We start from the raw sequence: 13,202 nt of genomic DNA, 5'->3' as shown, positions 1-13,202 counted from the left end.
CTATACGATCAATCAAGGGGGCTCCTAGGGTCGGTCGAGGCTCTGATACCAACTTGTCACGCCCAATATGCGATACTATCCTAAAGAGACTCAAAGGTCCCACCAAGGATAGAACCGCATATTGAAACGCTTTTGCAAGGTGGATATCATTACATCAACATTACATAATAGAAGGGGATACATACAAGGCTTACAAATGCCACAAGAATACATCAATACATCATACATAAGATCAACATCCGACTACGGATGAAACACAAACAGAAACTCAAACGACATCCACCCTGCTAGCCCAGGCTGCCGACCTGGAACCTATCCCCTGATCGAAGAAGAAGCAGAAGAAGAACTCCAAAACAAGCAACATCGCTCTCGCGTCATGATCATCGCAAAACCTGTACCTGCAACTGTTGTTGTAGTAAACTGTGAGCCACGAGGACTCAGCAATCCCATTACCATGGGTATCAAGACTAGCAAAGCTTAATGGGTAAGGAAAGGATAGGTGGTGAGGTTGCAGCAGCGACTAAGCAAGATATGGTGGCTAACTTACGCAAATAAGAGCGAGAAGAGAAGCAATGGAACGGTCGTGAAACTAGCAATGATCAAGAAGTGATCCTGAACTCCTACTTACGTCAAACATAACCCAAAAACCGTGTTCACTTCCCGGACTCCGCCGAAAAGAGACCATCACGGCTACACACGTGGTTGATGCGTTTTACTTAAGTCAAGTGTCAAGTTCTCTACAACCGGACATTAACAAATTCCCATCTGCCACATAACCGCGAGCACGGCTCTTGAAAGTTTATACCCTGCAGGGGTGTCCCAACTTAGGCCATTATAAGCTCTCACGGTCAACGAAGGATATTCCTTCTCCCGGGAAGACCCGATCAGTCTCGGAATCCCGGTTTACAAGACATTTCGACAATGGTAAAACAAGACCAGCAAGACCACCCGCTGTGCCGACAAATCCCGGTAGGAGTTGCACATATCTCGTTCTCAGGGCACACCGGATAAGCTAAGCGTACAGGTACCAACATAACCCAAGTTGCCAAGGGACGGTCCCACACGATGCTCTAGTTTGGACCAACACTCAGAGGAGCACTGGCCCGGGGGGTAAAATAAAGATGACCCTCGGGAGCGCGACTCCCAAGGAAAAAAGGCTTAGGTAGGCAAATGGTAAAACCAAGGTTGGGCCTTGCTGGTGGAGTTTTATTCAAAGCGAACTGTCAAGGGGTTCCCATAACACCCAATCGCGTAAGGAATGCAAAATCAAGGAACATAACATCGGTATGACGGAAACTAGGGCGGAAGAGTGGAACAAAACACCAGGCATAAGGCCGATCCTTCCACCCTTTACCAAGTATATAGATGCATTAATTAAATAAGAGATATTGTGATATCCCAACATAAACATAATCCAACATGGAGCAATCTTCATCTTCACCTGCAACTAGCAACGCTATAAGAGGGGCTGAGCAAAAAGCGGTAACATAGCCAAACAACGGTTTGCTAGGAATGGTGACAAAGGTTAGAGGTTCATGGCAATTTGGGAGGCTTGAAGAGCAAATGATAGGTAGCGCAGCATAGCGATAGAACGAAGCAACTAGCATAGAAGTGATAGTAATGAGATCCAAGGTTACGGTCATCTTGCCTGAAATCCCGCTAGGAAGAACAACGAATCCATGAAGAAGATGAAGCCGCGAAGACGAACCAAGCGTAGACGAACGAATCCTCACGATCGCAACGAAACGGGACGAGAAGAAGCACACAACATGGTAAACACACCACACATAAACAAGACATGATGCACAACCAAGCCGGATGCATGACAAAGCTACATGAAGCTACTCATGGCAAGAGATGATGCATACAAGAGCAACACATCAAAGCAAGTTTAAATGAGGCCGGAAACAACATATGACAATTTCGGTAAGTCCTCATATGCAAATTTCGAAATTGGTCCAGATCTGAATAAGCCTTATGTTCAAGTTGTTAAACAGCAAGTTAAGATGCACCAAGATGATCTACACGAAATTCAAGTCAAGTTACATATAAAGTTCATTTAGTTCGGAGTTACGGCCTAGAAGATATGAGCAAAACAAGTTAAACATGGCATTGATGCAAAATGCATTCAAACATCAAGAAAACACCTCAAAACAAGGATCCAACATGATAATATGAAACTACATGCAAAACTAAGCAAGTTTCATATAGAGCATGCTCAAAACAGAGCAACGGTGCAACACATACACTCCAAACAAGATATATCAACAACCTGTCCAAAACAGCAACTAGGCATATTGCAAGCATCAAAACAATATGCTACAGCACCTCAGCATGATAACAAAAGGCATGTACGTGAGGTGCAGGTAAAGCATTACAAAACAGGAACACTGAGCTATCTCCAGAAACCACTAGAACATGCTCAAAAGGACAAGGCAAATAATAACAGTTTCACAGACTTAGCAGAAATCACTGGGCATGGCAGAAATAACATCAGGTTGCTAAGTTTAGAGCTATCAAACAACATGCTACATAACATATCATAGCAAACAAAGGCATGGCATGAATCTACTAATTGCATAAAACAAAAGTACCTTACTGATCACGAGCCAAAAAGGCACCGAAGATATGATGGCACCCATGTAAACATAGCAAGTGATATGACAGATTCAGACTTGGCAGGAAAAACTGAGCATGGCATAAACAGAATTATGAAGGCATCTTTGCGAGCTCAAATCACTCATCACAAAGCATTTCATGGCACGTGAAGGCATCCAACATTAAGATAACATAATTATGAAGCTAAGAATGGCAAGAGAAAGTCCATAGGGCACATAAAACACTAGCAAAACACATGGCAAAACTGAACTTAATGTTAACAGGCTGACAGCAACATTATTTAGAAAGATGAGATGGCATGATGTAGTTCAAAACACATGTAGAGTTCATGCTCATAGGATGCACACACAAAATGCAATGAAAAAGACAAATCACCAAGTTCTGTTAGCAGACAGCAGTTAACATCATATAGCACTCTTGCAATGATGATTAGGGCATCAATATGGATGCAAACAAGCATGGCACAGTGGAAGTAAATGAAGATCATCTCATGATGAACATTTTGATATATTACACGCACAAAACGGAGCAGCACACATGAAGTTATGATGCGGTGAACAGGGACACATTTGATGAAAACTTAAAGACTTGGCAGAAAATTATACCCTCCGAGATCTAGGGTTGACCCGGGCGCGGATTTCAAGGCAGGCGGCGGCTCGCCGGAGTTGGAGCCGAGGGAGCCTCCGGCGAGGTGCGGGGAAGCGCGTAGGAGGCTGGGGAGGGCGGATCCGGGCGGGGACTCCCCGGATCTGACCGGAGCGGCGACCGGAGACGGCCGGCGAAGCTCCAGCGCTGCGGCGCGGGGTCGCGCGGGCGCCGGCGCAGAAGGCAGGCGGCGGCGACTCACGGGCGCGGCGGAGGCGCGGGACGCCGGGCGCCTCGGGCGCGGGACGGCGGCGGCGAAGGGCGGTGGTCAGCGGCGAGGGCGATGGCGACTGGCGGCGGCCAACGACGGCGAACGGCGAGGCGGCGGCGGAGCGAGGCCGGCGAGGCGGCGCTCTCCGGCGAGGCCGGTGGTGGAGTCCGGCGAGGCGGGCGCGGGGACGGGCCCCGATGGGTTCGGCGGGCTTGCCCCGGGCCCCGACGGGCCGTGATGGCGCGGGCGGACGGGCGGTGACGTGGCGGCTTGTGGTTGGCCGGAGCGACGTGTCCGGCGAGGGAGCGGACATGTCCGGTGGTGTGGAGGGGATTTGATCTAGGGTTTGCCCTAAATTTCGGGGGAGGGGCTAATTTATAGGTACAGGGAGCTAGGAGAGTCCAAAAGGGGTGCGGTTTTCGCCCACACGATCGTGATCGAACGACCGAGAGCATGGAGGGGGGTTTGCTGGGTTAGTGGGCTGTGGTGGAGGGGTGCTGGACTGCAAAGAGAGAGGGGTTTCGGGCTACGCGGTTAACCGTTGGGGCATCAAACGACCTCCAAATGGAACGAAATTTGATAGGCGGTCTACCGGTGATGTACCAAGGCCACTCGGCAAATCTCGGCCCATTCCGAGAACTTTTTTCTCCCGTTCACGAAAACAAGGTCAGGGAGGGACGACGGGGCACGTGTGGGAGTGGTTGGGCTCAGAACGGACAACGGAGAGAACCGGCGGGACCCGAACGGATGCAAGTTTTGAAAAACATGCAGATGAAATGCAGATGATGACATGGCAAAATGCAACACGCAAGCAAATGACGTGGCAACGACGGCGAATAACTGGCGGATACCTGGCGCATCGAATCCGGGACGTTACAAAACTTCCCTCCAGGAGGGGGAAATCATCGCCATCATCATCACCAACGCTCCTCTCATCGGGAGGGGGCCAATCTCCATCAACATCTTCACCAGCACCATCTCCTCTCAAACCCTAGTTCATCTCTTGTATCCAATCTTTGTCCCAAAGCCTTAGATTGGTACCTGTGGGTTGCTAGTACTGTTGTTTACTCCTTGTAGTTGATGCTAGTTGGTTTATTTGGTGGAAGATCATATGTTCAGATCCATTATGCATATTAATACCCCTTTGATTATGAACATGAATATGGTTTGTGAGTAGTTACGTTTGTTCCTGAGGACATGGGAGAAGTCTTGCTATTAGTAGTCATGTGAATTTGGTATTCGTTCGATATTTTGATGAGATTATGTTGTCTCTCCTCTAGTGGTGTTATGTGAACGTCGACTACATGATACTTCACCATTGTTTGGGCCTAGAGGAAGGCATTGGCAAGTAATAATTAGATGATGGGTTGCTAGAGTGACAGAAGCTTAAACCCTAGTTTATGCGTTGCTTCGTAAGGGGCTGATTTGGATCCACATGTTTCATGCTATGGTTAGGTTTAACTTAATACTTCTTTTGTAGTCGCGGATGCATGCAATAGGAGTTAATCATAAGTGGGATGCTTGTCCAAGTAAGGGCACCACCCAAGCTCCGGTCCACCCACATATCAAATTATCAAAGTACCGAACGCGAATCATATGAACGTGATGAAAACTAGCTTGACGATAATTCCCACGTGTCCTCGGGAGCGTTTTCCTTCATATAAGAAATTGTCCAGGCTTGTCCTTTGCTACAAAAAGGATTGGGCCATCTTGCTGCACTTTATTTACACTTGTTACTTGTTACCCGTTACAAATTACCTTATCACAAAATTATCTGTTACCGATAATTTCAGTGCTTGCAGAGAATACCTTGCTGAAAACCGCTTGTCATTTCCTTCTGATCCTCGTTGGGTTCGACACTCTTACTTATCGAAAGGACTATGATAGATCCCCTATACTTGTGGGTCAGCATATTGTCACAAAAGATTTTTATTGGAACCGATGCACTAGGCATGACACCTTGATCGGATATGAACTCCTTCATCCAGACTCCTTCATTTGCTGCTTCCGAAGCAGCTATGTACTCCGCTTCACATGTTGATCCCGCCACGACGCTTTGTTTAGAACTGCACCAACTGACAGCTCCACCGTTCAATAAAAACACGTATCCGGTTTGCAATTTAGAATCATCCGGATCAGTGTCAAATCTTGCGTCGACGTAACCATTTACGACGAGCTCTTTGTCACCTCCATAAACGAGAAACATATCCTTAGTCCTTTTCAGGTATTTCAGGATGTTCTTGACCGCTGTCCAGTGATCCACTCCTGGATTACTTTGGTACCTCCCTGCTAAACTAATAGCAAGGCACACATCAGGTCTGGTACACAGCATTGCATACATGATAGAGCCTATGGCTGAAGCATATGGTGTTGGAAATATGCCCTAGAGGCAATAATAAATGGTTATTATTATATTTCTTTGTTCATGGTAATTGTCTATTGTTCATGCTATAATTGTATTGCCCGGAAATCATAATACATGTGTGAATACATAGACCACAAAGTGTCCCTAGTAAGCCTCTAGTTGACTAGCTCGTTGATCAACAGATAGTCATGGTTTCCTGACTATGGACATTGGATGTCATTGATAACGGGATCACATCATTAGGAGAATGATGTGATGGACAAGACCCAATCCTAAGCATAGCATAAAAGATCGTGTAGTTTCGTTTTCTAGAGCTTTTCCAATGTCAAGTATCTTTTCCTTAGACCATGAGATCGTGCAACTCCCGGATACCGTAGGAGTGCTTTGGGTGTGCCAAACGTCACAACGTAACTGGGTGACTATAAAGGTGCATTACGGGTATCTCCGAAAGTGTCTGTTGGGTTGGCACGGATCGAGACTGGGATTTGTCACTCCGTGTGACGGAGAGGTATCTCTGGGCCCACTCGGTAATGCATCATCATAATGAGCTCAATGTGACTAAGGCGTTAGTCACGGGATCATGCATTGCGGTACGAGTAAAGAGACTTGCCGGTAACGAGATTGAACAAGGTATTGGGATACCGACGATCGAATCTCGGGCAAGTAACATACCGATTGACAAAGGGAATTGCATACGGATTGATTGAATCCTTGACACTGTGGTTCATCCGATGAGATCATCGTGGAGCATGTGGGAGCCAACATGGATATCCAGATCCCGCTGTTGGTTATTGACCGGAGAGGCGTCTCGGTCATGTCTGCATGTCTCCCGAACCCGTAGGGTCTACACACTTAAGGTCCGGTGACGCTAGGGTTGTAGAGATATATGTATGCGGAAACCCGAAAGTTGTTCGGAGTCCCGGATGAGATCCCGGACGTCACGAGATGTTCCGGAATGGTCCGGAGGTGAAGAATTATATATAGGAAGTCCAGTTTCGGCCACCGGGAAAGTTTCGGGGGTTACCGGTATTGTACTGGGACCACCGGAAGGGTCCCGGGGGTCCACCGGGTGGGGCCACCTATCCCGGAGGGCCCCGTGGGCTGAAAGTGGAAGGGAACCATCCCCTAGTGGGCTGGGCGCCCCCCCATGGGCCTCCCCCATGCGCCTAGGGTTGGGAACCCTAGGGTGGGGGGACTTCCCCCTTGCCTTGGGGGGCAAGCAACCCCTTTCCACCCCTTGGCCGCCGCCCCCCAACCCTAGATGGGTTTTGGCCGGCCCCCCCTCCCAAGGGGGCCTATATAAAGGGGGGAGGGAGGGCAGGAACCTACAACCTTGGGCGCCTCCCTCCTCCCCTGCAACACCTCTCTCTCTCTCGCAGAAGTTCGGCGAAGCCCTGCCGGAGAACCGCTACATCCACCACCACGCCGTCGTGCTGCTGGATCTCCATCAACCTCTCCTTCCCCCTTGCTGGATCAAGAAGGAGGAGACGTCGCTGCACCGTACGTGTGTTGAACGCGGAGGTGCCGTCCATTCGGCACTCGGTCATCGGTGATTTGGATCACGGCGAGTACGACTCCGTCATCCACGTTCATTGGAATGCTTCCGCTCGCGATCTACAAGGGTATGTAGATGCACTCCCTTCCCCTCGTTGCTAGTATACTCCATAGATGCATCTTGGTGAGCGTAGGAAAATTTTAAATTATGCTACGATTCCCAACAGTGGCATCATGAGCCAGGTCTATGCGTAGTTACTATGCACGAGTAGAACACAAAGTAGTTGTGGGCGTTGAGTTTGCCAATTCTTCTTGCCGCTACTAGTCTTTTCTTGTTTCGGCGGCATTGTAGGATGAAGCGGCCCGGACCGACCTTACACGTACACTTACATGAGACAGGTTCCACCGACTGACATGCACAAGTTGCATAAGGTGGCTAGCGGGTGTCTGTCTCTCCTACTTTAGTCGGAACGGATTCGATGAAAAGGGTCCTTATGAAGGGTAAATAGAAATTGGCAAATCACGTTGTGGTCATACATAGGTAAGAAACGTTCTTGCTAGAAACCTACAAACCACGTAAAAACTTGCAACAACAATTAGAGGACGTCTAACTTGTTTTTGCAGCAAGTGCTATGTGATGTGATATGGCCAGAAGATGTGATGAATGATATATGTGATGTATGAGATTGATCATATTCTTGTAATAGGAATCACGACCTACATGTCGATGAGTATGACAACCGGCAGGAGCCATAGGAGTTGTCTTTATTATTTTGTATGACCTGCGTGTCATTGAATAACGCCATGTAAATTACTTTACTTCGTTGCTAAACGCGTTAGCCATAGAAGTAGAAGTAATCGTTGGCGTGACGACTTCATGAAGACACAATGATGGAGATCATGGTGTCATGCCGGTGACAAAGATGATCATGGTGCCCCGAAGATGGAGATCAAAGGAGCATAATGATATTGGCCATATCATGTCACTATTTGATTGCATGTGATGTTTATCATGTTTTTGCATCTTATTTGCTTAGAACGACGGTAGTAAGTAAGATGATCCCTTATAATAATTTCAAGAAAGTGTTCACCCTAATTGTGCACCGTTGCGAAGGTTCGTTGTTTCGAAGCACCACGTGATGATCGGGTGTGATAGATTCTAACGTTCGAATACAACTGGTGTTGACGAGCCTAGCATGTACAGACATGGCCTCGGAACACACGCAATACACTTAGGTTGACTTGACGAGCCTAGCATGTACAGACATGGCCTCGGAACACGGAGGACCGAAAGGTCAAGCATGAGTCGTATAGAAGATACGATCAACATGGAGATGTACACCGATCTTGACTAGTCCGTCTCACGTGATGATCGGACACGGCCTAGTTAAACTCGGATCATGTTTCACTTAGATGACTAGAGGGATGTCTATCTGAGTGGGAGTTCATTAAATAATTTGATTAGATGAACTTAATTATCATGAACTTAGTCTAAAATCTTTACACTATGTATTGTAGATCAAATGGCCAACGTTGTCCTCAATTTCAACGCGTTCCTAGAGAAAACCAAGCTGAAAGATGATGGCAGCAACTATACGGACTGGGTCCGGTACCTGAGGCTCATCCTCATAGTAGCCAAGAAAGATTATGTCTTAGAAGCACCGCTAGGTGATGCACCAATCCCACAGAACCAAGACGTTATGAACGCTTGGCAATCACGTGCTGATGATTACTCCCTCGTTCAGTGCGGCATGCTTTACAGCTTAGAACCGGGTCTCCAAAAGCGTTTTGAGAAACATGGAGCATATGAGATGTTCGAGGAGCTGAAACTGGTTTTTCAAGCTCATGCCCGGGTCGAGAGATATGATGTCTCCGACAAGTTCTTCAGCTGTAAAATGGAGAGAACAGTTCTGTTAGTGAGCACATACTCAGAATGTCTGGGTTGCACAACCGCTTGTCTCAGCTGGGAGTTAATCTCCCGGATGACGCGGTCATTGACAGAATCCTCCAGTCGCTTCCACCAAGCTACAAGAGCTTTGTGATGAACTACAATATGCAGGGGATGGAAAAGACCATTCCCGAGGTATATTCAATGTTGAAATCAGCGGAAGGGGAGATCAGAAAAGAACATCAAGTGTTGATGGTGAATAAAACCACCAAGTTCAAGAAGGGCAAGGGTAAGAAGAACTTCAAGAAGGACGGCAAGGGAGTTGCCGCGCCCGGTAAACCAGTTACTGGGAAGAAGTCAAAGAATGGACCCAAGCCCGGGACTGAGTGCTTTTATTGCAAGGGAAGTGGTCACTGGAAGCGGAACTGCCCCAAATATTTAGCGGACAAGAAGAAGGCCGGCAACACCCAAGGTATATGTGATATACAAGTAATTGATGTGTACCTTACCAGTACTCGTAGTAGCTCCTGGGTATTTGATACCGGTGCGGTTGCTCATATTTGTAACTCAAAACAGGAACTACGGAATAAACGGAGACTGGCAAAGGACGAGGTGACGATGCGCGTCGGGAATGGTTCCAAGGTCGATGTGATCGCCGTCGGCACGCTACCTCTGCATCTACCCACGGGATTAGTTTTAAACCTCAATAATTGTTATTTAGTGCCAGCTTTGAGCATGAACATTGTGTCTGGATCTCGTTTAATTCGAGATGGCTACTCATTTAAATCCGAGAATAATGGTTTTTCTATTTATTTGAGAGATATGTTTTATGGTCATGCCCCGCTGGTCAATGGTTTATTTTTGATGAATCTCGAACGTGATGTTACACATGTTCATAGTGTGAATACCAAAAGATGTAAAGTTGATAACGATAGTCCCACATACTTGTGGCACTGCCGCCTTGGTCACATTGGTGTCAAGCGCATGAAGAAGCTCCATGCAGATGGGCTTTTGGAGTCTCTCGATTACGAATCATTTGACACATGCGAACCATGCCTCATGGGTAAGATGACCAAGACTCCGTTCTCCGGAACAATGGAGCGAGCAACCAACTTATTGGAAATCATACATACCGATGTGTGTGGTCCAATGAGTGTTGAGGCTCGAGGAGGATATCGTTATGTTCTCACTCTCACTGATGATTTAAGTAGATATGGGTATGTCTACCTAATGAAACACAAGTCTGAAACCTTTGAAAAGTTCAAGGAATTTCAGAGTGAAGTTGAGAATCAACGTGACAGGAAAATAAAATTCTTACGATCAGATTGTGGTGGAGAATATTTAAGTCACGAGTTTGGTGCACACTTAAGGAAATGTGGAATAGTTTCACAACTCACGCCGCCTGGAACACCTCAGAGAAATGGTGTGTCCGAACGTCGTAATCGCACTCTATTGGATATGGTGCGATCTATGATGTCTCTTACCGATTTACCGCTCTCATTTTGGGGCTATGCTTTAGAGACTGCCGCATTCACTTTAAATAGGGCTCCGTCGAAATCCGTTGAGACGACACCGTATGAATTATGGTTTGGGAAGAAACCTAAGCTGTCGTTTCTAAAAGTTTGGGGATGCGATGCTTATGTCAAGAAACTTCAACCTGAAAAGCTCGAATCCAAGTCGGAAAAATGCGTCTTCATAGGATACCCTAAGGAAACTATTGGGTATACCTTCTACCTCATATCCGAAGGCAAGATCTTCGTTGCCAAGAACGGGTCCTTTCTGGAGAAGGAGTTTCTCTCGAAAGAGTTGAGTGGGAGGAAAGTGGAACTTGATGAGGTGATAGTCACCCCTTCCGAACCAGAAAGTAGCGCAGCGCGGGAAAATGTTCCTGTGGTGCCTACACCGACTGGGGAGGAAGTTAATGATGATGATCATGAAGCTTCAGATCAAGTTACTGAACTTCGTAGGTCCACAAGGACACGTTCCGCACCAGAGTGGTACGGCAACCCTGTCCTGGAAATCATGTTGTTAGACAACGGTGAACCTTCGAACTATGAAGAAGCGATGGCGGGCCCGGATTCCGACAAATGGCTAGAAGCCATGAAATCCGAGATAGAATCCAACAAAGTATGGACTTTGACTGACTTGCCCGATGAGCGGCGAGCCATAGAAAACAAATGGATCTTTAAGAAGAAGACGGACGCGGATGGTAATGTGACCATCTACAAAGCTCGACTTGTCGCTAAGGGTTATCGACAAGTTCAAGGGGTTGACTACGATGAGACTTTCTCACCCGTAGCGAAGCTGAAGTCCGTCCGAATCATGTTAGCAATTGCCGCATACTATGATTATGAGATATGGCAGATGGACGTCAAAACGGCATTCCTTAACGGCTTCCTTAAGGAAGAGTTGTATATGATGCAGCCGGAAGGTTTTGTCGATCCTAAGAATGCTAACAAAGTATGCAAACTCCAGCGCTCAATCTATGGGCTGGTGCAAGCATCTCGGAGTTGGAACATTCGCTTTGATGAGATGATCAAAGCGTTTGGGTTTACACAGACTTATGGAGAAGCCTGTGTTTACAAGAAAGTGAGTGGGAGCTCTGTAGCATTTCTCATATTATATGTGGATGACATATTATTGATGGGAAATGATATAGAATTCTTGGAAAGTATAAAGGCCTATTTGAATAAGTGTTTTTCAATGAAGGACCTTGGAGAAGCTGCTTATATATTAGGCATCAAGATCTATAGAGATAGATCAAGACGCCTCATTGGTCTTTCACAGAGTACATACCTTGACAAGATATTGAAGAAGTTCAGTATGGATCAGTCCAAGAAGGGGTTCTTGCCTGTATTGCAAGGTGTGCAATTGAGCACGGCTCAATGCCCGACCACGACAGAAGATATAGAAGAGATGAGTGTCATCCCCTATGCCTCGGCCATAGGGTCTATTATGTATGCCATGCTGTGTACCAGACCTGATGTAAACCTTGCCGTAAGTTTGGTAGGAAGGTACCAAAGTAATCCCGGCAAGGAACACTAGACAGCGGTCAAGAATATCCTGAAGTACCTGAAGAGGACTAAGGATATGTTTCTCGTTTATGGAGGTGACGAAGAGCTCGTCGTAAAGGGTTACGTCGACGCTAGCTTCGATACAGATCTGGATGACTCGAAGTCACAGACCGGATACGTGTATATTTTGAATGGAGGAGCAGTAAGCTGGTGCAGTTGCAAGCAAAGCGTCGTGGCGGGATCTACATGTGAAGCGGAGTACATGGCAGCCTCGGAGGCAGCACAGGAAGCAGTCTGGATGAAGGAGTTCATTACCGACCTAGGGGTGATTCCCAATGCGTCGGGCCCAATGACTCTCTTCTGTGACAACACTGGAGCTATAGCCCTTGCGAAGGAGCCCAGGTTTCACAGGAAGACCAGACATATCAAGCGTCGCTTCAACTCCATTCGTGAAAGTGTTCAAAATGGAGACATAGATATTTGTAAAGTACACACGGACCTGAATGTAGCAGATCCGTTGACTAAACCTCTCCCTAGGGCAAAACATGATCAACACCAGGACACAATGGGTGTTCGATTCATCACAATGTAACTAGATTATTGACTCTAGTGCAAGTGGGAGACTGTTGGAAATATGCCCTAGAGGCAATAATAAATGGTTATTATTATATTTCTTTGTTCATGGTAATTGTCTATTGTTCATGCTATAATTGTATTGTCCGGAAATCGTAATACATGTGTGAATACATAGACCACAAAGTGTCCCTAGTAAGCCTCTAGTTGACTAGCTCGTTGATCAACAGATAGTCATGGTTTCCTGACTATGGACATTGGATGTCATTGATAACGGGATCACATCATTAGGAGAATGATGTGATGGACAAGACCCAATCCTAAGCATAGCATAAAAGATCGTGTAGTTTCGTTTTCTAGAGCTTTTCCAATGTCAAGTATCTTTTCCTTAGA

This window comes from Aegilops tauschii, chromosome 5 (genome assembly GCF_002575655.3).
Source record: "Aegilops tauschii subsp. strangulata cultivar AL8/78 chromosome 5, Aet v6.0, whole genome shotgun sequence".
In the NCBI taxonomy this organism is placed as follows: domain Eukaryota; kingdom Viridiplantae; phylum Streptophyta; class Magnoliopsida; order Poales; family Poaceae; genus Aegilops; species Aegilops tauschii.
Note: the sequence above shows the minus strand (reverse complement) of the source record.